General features: G+C 44.3%; 1 long non-coding RNA gene across 3 annotated transcripts in view; it reads right to left on the bottom strand.

Annotated features, from left to right (window-relative positions):
* The window catches only part of LOC308631712, an 895537-nt gene that overhangs the window by 578895 nt on the left and 308021 nt on the right, over positions 1–8621 (bottom strand). The window lies entirely within an intron of this gene.

Genomic DNA, 8621 nt, shown 5'->3' with positions numbered 1-8621 from the left:
ATACCCCCCCCTTAAGGAACACTAGGGTGGACCCTTTTCACTCCTGATGCCTGCCCCTCTCCCACCCCTTGCTTCTGAATGAGTCCTCCAAGATTTCCCTGTTAACACTGACAAATCCACTTTCTGAAGAAAACATGATCTTTGTGCCCAGGGATGTGCCATTGTTCCTGTAATCTGATGGCCATTTAGGCAAGTCCCAGTCTTTCCTTACTATAAACAATCTCGGACAAACATTTTAGGTAAGCATTTGTGTCCATCTATGAACATTTTACAGGTAAACCCATAAAAATAAACTTGTTAATTAAAGAGTATGTGGGTTTTCAATTTTGTTCATATTGTTAAATTTTCTAGAAGTTGTATTCCAGCTTCCAGTTTCACTAAGGAGACGTGAGATAAGAGAGCACCTATCTTCCTACACCCTTGCATGATCAAACTCTATGTTTGCCAATTCGTTAGCCTAAAAACGGTACTGAATTTTAATCCACATCTCCTTCATTATGTGTAGCTGTAGAAAAGCTATTCGTATTTCTTTTGCTGTGAACTGTTCACTAGTTTTCTTTTAGTGTATATTATTCTTCAATCCCTTGGATGATTTATATATATATATATATATATATATATATATATATATATATATTCTTGTATTAAGTTTTAAAAATCAAACATATTCCAAATAATTTATGTAGTTTGTTGGTTTTTGTTCCTGTGTTTTACCCACAGACACACAGACACACACACACACATTTTAAATTAAGAGACTATATTTTTTAGTCTTAAGTCTAAAGAAAAAATTGAATGGGAAGTATAGAATTCCCACCAGGCTTCTTGCTGAGGGCCATTGCCAAGTAGGAATGACGCATCAAAATTTCCTTGCTAGCGTACCCCATGTTAAATGGATTTCGCTGTTGACATTGCATGTAAGGTGACCTTGCTCAAGGACCAAGGCGGATCCGGGTTTAGAGCTGATCAGGTTTGAGGAAGTATCCCGGTCCTTGGGTTTAAGGCGTTCCCGGTCTAAAACAATAGGGGTTTTAGGGAAGTTGGAGGTTGAGGATTATTGCTGCTGGGATTAGGGAGTTCCTGCTGCCTGAGCTCCCGTTGAGTTCTCGTGAGATTCAGAAAGGATATTGGAAAAAAAGCCTCGTGGAGTAGGTAAATTGGGCGGAGGAGAACTGGGATTGACCCAGAACATGTGTGGAGGCCGGTGTGAGTTCGGGAATAAAGAATTGCTGTTTGAATCTACAAAGCTGTGAGTGGCTCGTGATTTTGTGGCCAGCCAAGGCATTGGCAGCTTCTTGCTATTCTCCCCTTGTAGTTTCTCCCCTATTAGCATTTTGAATTGGAACAGTATATACCTGTATCTTGGAGCCCTGCACACTGTTTGATGTAGTCAAAAGAATGACTCTTTTACTTATTTCTGGATTTTTTTTGTGTGCCTTGCTTAGAATTTCTTTTGATATTATTAAATCAGTCTAAATTTGGGTTATAGTTTGTATTGTGTATGTATGTGGTGACATAGCAATTAATTTCTAGCATTTATGGAAAGGATCATATACATTTTGCACATTAATCTGTTAAGGAAGAAGCGTAGTGAGGGACTTCCTACTCCTCAGCCATTCTGCTGTACTTGACTATGATGACTAATTATTTTGATACATTCAGGATTTGCTGTGAATATTCCACCTGTAGCCTTCTGCTTAACTTCTGCACTCATAGTTTTAGCTTCGAGTTGCAGAGAGCTTTGGCTCCTTTCTGGAAAATGCGGGATTTGCCAGAGAGCTCCTGGAGCTGGTGCTGCTGTCAGTACAGATCTTTGAAGTCTGTTCACTTTATTTCATGAAGCTTGGTCTGTATGGTGCTATTTCTTTTCTAATTTTGATCATTTTTATTTTTGGTGGAAATCATTTGCTCTATGAGGATTTAACCATTTTCAGTGTTTTAATTTCTTCTCTTTAGGTTTGTGAAGTCATGTCCCACTCTTTGACATTTTGAGTGATGTTCACACGTCTCTGCTGTTTACAGATCCACAGTTTGTTGCTGTTCTTTGCTTTTGGTTTCAGTTTATGCTTTGGTGTTCACTAATTTCCTTGCTTGGGTTTATTTTGATTTTCCTTTTATAGTTTCTCAAGGTAAAAACATAACCCAATTATTTTTAGTCTTTTCTATATTCTTACAAATGTAACTAAGGCTATTTCTTTCAAATACATATATCATCACCATCATCACCATCAACATCGTCATCACTACCACCACCATCATCACCACCACCACCATCATTACCATCACCACTGTCATCACCATTACCATCATCATCATCACCATCACCATTGTCACCACCACCATCATCACCACCACCATCATCATCATCATGGTGCTCTCAATTTGTTCATTTGTATCGTTCTAAAACACCTTGTAATTGCTTTTTTTAAAATCCAAGAACTATTAAACAGTATATTTTAAAGTGAGTTCTTTTGTCAATGTCTTATTAATTGATTGGTGATTAATTTCTACATTGTTAGTGATTGAGGTTTGTATGATTTCTGTTTACTGAAAGTTCTAAAATGTTTTTGTGATTCAATACACAGCCAATTTCTGTGAGTGTTCTATATATATATATATATATATATATATATATATATATATATTTAATGGATGTGAAATCTCCTTTTTAAATAACTTTTTTTTTGAGGGGAGAATAACTATAGGGTTTTAGGGAAATAATTTCTAAGCTTCATCTTCCAGTTCAATAAAGAGCCCTTCACGTATCCATTCTGCTCTTTGGCCAATTTACTGAAGTTTTCCTACAACTAAGCATTTTAATCTCCAAGGATTCTCTCTGGACTCTCTCCAAGGACTATCTCTTGGTGATGCCCTGTTGAATTCTGCCTGATTCTAATTGTCCTCATTACAGTACCTTGTTGCTTTCCTCCACTCCCTTTGCCTCCTCAAGAGCTGCTGTTTTTCTTGCATGGTGCAGACATTTTGTGTTTGTGTTTGAGGATCTGTGAAAGCTCATCCAGTGTTTATGTTCTCACACTGTCAGCATGAGGCTGGGACAGATGCCTGTGGGTGTGGCTACTGACTCCTCTTGGGGAGTCTTCCTGGATTGTTGCTTGACATCTTCCTGGGACACTGCTTTGATCCCCTGGCCCAAGTACTGACTTTGGACTCACTCACGAGGCACTGGCACGAACCCTGTCCATGGTACAGAGAACCTGATGGGAACCTGCCCAGGTGGAGAATCCCATTGCCCTGGACCCTATCTGTTCCTTAATTCACTGCCTCCATGCCAGCACCTGGGGAGCAAAAGTTAACACTTTTGTACAGAAATGATGGGTGCACAATTGTATCCTGTCAGTCTTCCATCGCTTAGAAAACCAGGATAATTTGTCATAGATAGAGGGTAATCCCAAAGCAAATACAGAGGGAAACAAACAAACAAGCCGATGTGATTGAATTCCAGCTGGGTGTCAAGGCCTGCCCTCGGTTTGTTGAAACAGGAGATTAGTAAGTATTAGAGAGATGATAAACATATTATCACCAAACCCAAGGTTTTCTGCTTGACCTCAACAGAAGATTTGAAATAGAATAGAAAAAGAAATTCTTAATATGTAGGTCAATATTATTTGATGCTGCATCTGGCAACCACCTAAAAACTGCTTCCCATACCTTAAGAAATACAGACTAAGGGCCTTAATGCTTAGAAAAACTAAATTTTAAAAACAGACATACAGAATATCAAATGACACCTTAGGCACCCAAGTTAGTAATCATGGTAATTTCTGCTTTCTGAGGGAAGCCTTGGTAACACTCCCCACCTGTCCCTAGATTCAGAAAAGCATTCAGTTTTTCTGGTGCTCCTTTTAGTAGAAGGCCTGGAAACAGGCAGCTTTTGTGACAATGGAGCTTCCTCTGATGGCCATTCCTGCCCTTGGGTCTCACCTCTGCAGACCCAGTCATTGGATGCATTTTGGGATTGCAGCATGTATAAATTCTCAAGTTCATGTCCGATGCATGGGGCCGTACACCTTAAGCTCTGCACATTGCCCATGAAGCACTTTGCTGCCCCACTGATGTGCAGGAGTGTTGTTCTCAATAAGTTCATTTTCCTCTGCTTTCTTCTCCCAAAAGTCCTCAGAAAAAAATCCTCACACAGCTTTCCACTTCTTCTTACACTGCCCAAACACCAACAGTCTCAAACAAGTGACTTGTAATTCAATTTCCTGAGGATCAAAATTTTAAAAAATTACCAAAAAGGTACACAGAACCAAATCTTCAATCAGGTGAAGGAGGAATGTGGGGTTAATGAATTGGAGTTATATTTATCATCTTTTTTTCACTCAAATGTTTTCTCTGTAAAAGAATAAAATCATCCAAATATCTCATGATTCTCAAGTTGGTGGACCACAAACAAAAGGAATCGGTGCTTTAATGGAGGGTAGATCTGGGGCCCCCAAATACAATAACTCACTTTGGGCAAATCAAAGTCTTCGATAGCCTAGCATAGTGCCAAGGACTTGCTATTGCTGGCTCCTCATTTTGGTGGGTTGTTTAGAACAGAGAAATAAACAAGCAGCCGGTTAAGAAAACCCCAACTTACTAATCAATTACATGCAGGTGTTTATAGATTTCCTGTTTTAATGAATTAGACTTGGACCTGTGCCATCTAGAAGTGGACGACTTAGACACCTAAAGGAACAACTGATGGCTTCGCAATCGCGTTTTGGAGAGATGCTGCCTAATTTCTGTTCCAGAACCATCCCAGGAAGTCCTGGTCACTCCAGGACATGGGAGGCACACGTCTAACTGCCGAATCTCTATATTCACAAAAGTCCAATCTAAGGGTCCTTAGACACCACGGTTGAAGGAGCAGAGTGACAATTTCCTCTATGAAGCCAACTCTTCAGTGCCACCTATATTTAGACAGAGAAGCACATTTTCAGCGGGTCTGTTTGATGTCGATGTGGATGATTAAAGATTGCCTTGTGACTTCTTTCTGTTTAGAGCAACTTGGGACTGGCTTTGGCCAAAGTCATTCTGCTCTGGTGGCCATGCTCCTGAGTCAGACATAGTGACAGTTCTCCTGGGGCAGACAAGAACAATCTGGCCATTCCAGGAACTTCTCCACCTCACAGTTCAGTGATCATGAGGGGACTCCAAAGTTCAGGCTTATCATTGCTAGCCCTTGGGTCAGGAGGAAAGGACATCTCACCCACTTCAACTTTTTTATTTCCATCCACAGAAGAACTGGTCCCATATTGCCGATTCCTAGGGGAGAAGTAGCTGTGGGGAGGAGGGCTTGAAGTGGTTAGCTAAGTATAGCCTTCCCATATGTTCCGTGGAGTGCGCGAGGAATCTGTGCTGTTATGGTAACACCCTAAGAACCATAAAACAAGCAAGAATAATCGATTTTCTTCTCCAGGCTCTTGACGCTGCCCACCTCTTTGGTCCTGGTGTGGTCGGGGAGCCAGGCACTCGGGAAGACCTGTTCAGCTCTGCTTTGGGCCTTGAGGCTGGGCCATCCTGCAGGAGCCCTGTCTTTCTCTGGGTGGAGCAGGGTGGCACCTCCCAGACACACAGAGTCCTGGCACCAGGAGTGCTGTTGAGGCTAGAGGGTGCTGAGCATGAATGCCGCATGCTGCCCTCGCAGGAGCCCATCAAAACAAGAGCATCGAGTCACACGCACAGTATTGAAGCAAACATCTGACCAATCCACCAACATAATCCCCCAAATATAACAAATCAAGCTCCTGTCAGAGCCTGACTCACTGAATAAAGGGAATGAATAAAATCGTAACGTGCGCGCCTGCCTACAGCTGTGCGGAGCTGTTGAGTTTGTGAGGTGTAGCGTGTGATTTCTACAGAGTAACCGAAATCACCTCACTGCCGTATTCTCTCTCCTAATCAAAATGAAACAGACCCTGGTTTCCAAATTGGCCAATCCAAGCTCAAGGATGCAAGTTGTGTTGACTTCCCTTCAGCTGCTCCTATCGCCCCAATGGGAGCTGGCCTCTTAAGGTTGGGGTCCAAGGACTGTCACTTCCACGACACTGGGCGCTGCTCTGCCCAAGCTGTTGTGGAGGACAATGTAAGTTTCTGAGGGAAGGCACAAGGCTGCTCATTCTCCATGTTGCGAGCTACTGGCTGGGTTATAAGTGGCCAGGGCGGAGAGCAGCCTTCTTTTCTGGAGAATATGCAGTTATTCTCCAGCCAGAAAAAGAAACACTGAACCATCTGAAACATCTGGTGCTGTCTATAGCCTCTGTCTAAAATGCCAGGCTGGCATCAACCTTGAGCCATGTACCCTACAATTGCCATTGTGGTTCCAAAGGGGACTGAGTTGTCTCAATGTAATCCCTCAGGGGAAGTCTTCTTGTTCCTCAAAAGAATATTTTGCAATATCTGTGACATTCTAAGTCTTTCAAGGAAGGATTTGGCTTTGCTGACACCCAGCAGTCTGAGAGTTTGGTCTCTCAGTCAATTAAGATAGCTTGTGTCAAAGCAGACACAGTTTGCCAACTGTACCACAACTCATCCCAAACAGGGCCCTGCCTCTCACCTCCCACCCCCCATCTGCTCCCCCTCCAAGTTGCTCCCTTCCTTTTGGGATGGGTGTGCAGCTACAGTCTGTGTGTCCCAACACGCATGCTGAAAGCCGTGCCAAAGGCTCACATTCTTACTCATCACTCACAGACTATTTGTTGAGCCCTGGCTCTGTGGTCAGCACTCTGCTGGTCCCTGGGGTCCAAGGGCAGGCAGACAGCAGGAGATCCATTCCTTGCTCACAGTGCATCCAGACCACACTGTCAGACAGCAGAGTGCAGCCCCCCCCCCCACTTATAACAGCCCAGGCTAAGCTAAGGATGTCAAGGAAGTGTGGATCAGGCGATGATACTTTGAAAGGTCATAATTATAATTGTAGTAAGCTGTGATCAGGGAGAGAAGATAAATGTCATAGCAACGTGTTTAATATTGGATACATATTATATTATGGAACAATTATGAATTTGTTTCTTATATACATTAAAATTTGGATACATGTAAAGGCAAAAGCTGAGCTTAATTTTTGTCTGTTGGTTAAGGAATTGATTTTAATTCTTTCTCTGCTAATTAGAGGAAAATTAGAAAAACAAACTACTTACTAAAGCACTAAATACATTTTGATTACTTATGGATATAAACAGTTATTTTGGCTTCATTTATTTATTTACTGAAAACCTAATGATAGGTAAAATGAAGAATTAATAGTGTAACAGGGAGGGATAATGGGTTTATTCAGCAGATGGATCGAGGTCTGCTGTTTTCCCACCTTACGGCTGGGAACTCAAAGTTACAGGGTTTGCTCTTGGGTGATGCCAGGCAGCGTGTAGCTCCTGCTCAGACTGAGTGGTCTGCAGGGACAGCGGAGGGCCAGGCTGGGGGACCATGAGACCTGTGGCAGACAGGCTCAGTTCAAGGTGTGGGAGGAGGCAGAGGGAGGTCTCCAGCACACGGCCGGCCGAGCGTGGTGGTCCAGCTCTGGAGTAGCTCAGGAGGAGGATGAGACACGGACAGAGACGCGGGGACGCTTGATGGGGGAACAGTCAGCAGAAGGATTTTCTTAAAACAACACAAATTTATTATGGTTTTCCAGGGCGGTCAGAAGTCCACAACAGGTCTCACCCTGGGCAAAAATCCCAGCATCGGCAGGGCTGCGTTTCTCTCTGGTGGCTCCAGGGGAAGGCCAGTAGCTCAACTTTTGTAGGTATCCTGAGTGTGTGGCCCCTTCCGTCACCTGCAGGGCCAGCCACGCACAGCCAAGTCCCTCGCACACTGGGTCTCTGGTTCTGTTTTCTAAGAGCCTCCCCTTATTCTCTGTGTTTTAAGATTCCCTCCCTCCCTCCTTCCCTCCCTCCCTCCTTCCTAACATGGGAAAGGGCGATGCTTCCAGACCAAGGCAAAGAAGGCAATAGAAATCGACAGTGCCCTCCTGAGGAGAGGAAGAGCGGTGAGAGGGCTGTCAAGGGTTGGGCAAGATGGGCACCTGGTCAGGAGACCCACCTCTGGACGGGGTCACATGGTGCATGGGTGGCTGAGAAGAGATGAGAGGAACTTCAAAGGGGAGAGGGAGGCAGCTGAGCAGGGAGCAGCTGCTTCCTGTAGGGAGGTGGAGGTGGGGCTTTGGCTGAGAGGGAGGTGCCTGAGACGGGAAGCGGGCAGGTGTGGGGTCACCCTTCAGGGAAGGCCTCACCAGATGAAGCTAGAGGAGGCCCAGAAGCAGAGAGATGGTCTGGAGTCATAGATGGTTCATGGTCCTGCTTCAGGATTTCCCCAGCTGGGCTCAGCAGGTCCAGAGTGGGCAAGAGGAAATGATAAAAGGGAATGAATGCCCCCGTGGGGAAGTTAGGAAGCGTGTGCAAGAGGAGGCTGGGGTGAGGCTCCCGAGGCTGGCTGTCCTGCAACTCTCTTGGGGAGTCCAACTAGAGCCTGCTAGTTCTTGGGTCCCACAGGACCCGCCAAGGTAGGACCAGCTTCAGCAGTTTAAAAAAGCTCCCTAGGTGATTCTAGGGTCAGCCGAGGCTGGGCACTGCTCGTGGAATGCAAAGAGAAGTGTATTCAAAGGCCTGAAACCAGGGGCTCAA

This window comes from Spermophilus citellus (assembly GCF_964194105.1).
Source record: "Spermophilus citellus genome assembly, chromosome: 12".
Classification (NCBI taxonomy): domain Eukaryota; kingdom Metazoa; phylum Chordata; class Mammalia; order Rodentia; family Sciuridae; genus Spermophilus; species Spermophilus citellus.
This window is presented reverse-complemented; position numbering and strand designations above follow the sequence as displayed.